Below are 839 nucleotides of genomic sequence, written 5' to 3' on the forward strand. Positions count from 1 at the left end.
TCCCGCTGCAGTGGTCGGTTCGGTAGTTATTGACGCTGCAGCGGTCGGTTCAGTAGTTATTGTCGCTGCAGTATTTTGTTTGGTAGCCATTTCCGCTGCAACGGTCGGTTCGGTAGTCATAGCCGCTGCAGTGGTCGGTTCGGTAGTCATTGCCGCTGCAGTGGTCGGTTCGCAAGTTATTGCCGCTGCAGTAGTCGGTTCGGTAGTCACTGCCGCTGCAGTGGTCGGTTCGGTAGTTATTGCCGCTGCAGTGGTCGGTTCAGTAGTTATTTTCGCTGCAGTATTTTGTTTGGTAGCCATTTCCGCTGCAACGGTCGGTTCGGTAGTCATTGCCGCTGCAGTGGTCGGTTCGGTAGTTATTGACGCTGCAGCGGTCGGTTCGGAAGTCATTGCCGCTGCAGTATTTTGTTTGGTAGTCATTGCCGCTGCAGTGGTCGGTTCGGTAGTCGTTGCCGCTGTAGTATTTTGTTTGTTAGTCATTGCCGCTGCAGTGGTCGGCTCGATAGTCATTGCCGCTGCAGCGGTCGGTTCGGTAGTTATTGACGCTGCAGTATTTTGTTTGGTAGCCATTTCCGCTGCAACGGTCGGTTCGGTAGTCATTGCGGCTGCACTGTTTGGTTCGGTAGCCGTTCCCCCTCTAGTGTTCGGTTTGGTTGTCATTGCCGCTGCAGCGGTCGGTTCGGTAGTTGTTGCTGCTGCAGCGGTCGGTTCGGTTGTCGTTGCCGCTGCAGCGATCGGGTCAGTAGTTATTGTCGCTGCAGTATTTTGTTTGGTAGTCATTGCCGCTGCAGTGGTCGGTTCAGTAGTTATTGCCGCTGCAGCGGTAGGTTCGGTAGTTA

General features: G+C 54.2%; 1 protein-coding gene across 2 annotated transcripts in view; it reads right to left on the bottom strand.

Annotated features, from left to right (window-relative positions):
- Positions 1–839, bottom strand: part of LOC109472424 — a 66449-nt gene that overhangs the window by 63536 nt on the left and 2074 nt on the right. The window lies entirely within an intron of this gene.

The sequence above is a fragment of the Branchiostoma belcheri genome, unplaced genomic scaffold (assembly GCF_001625305.1).
Source record: "Branchiostoma belcheri isolate BF01 breed outbred unplaced genomic scaffold, Haploidv18h27 scaffold274, whole genome shotgun sequence".
Lineage (NCBI taxonomy): Eukaryota > Metazoa > Chordata > Leptocardii > Amphioxiformes > Branchiostomatidae > Branchiostoma > Branchiostoma belcheri.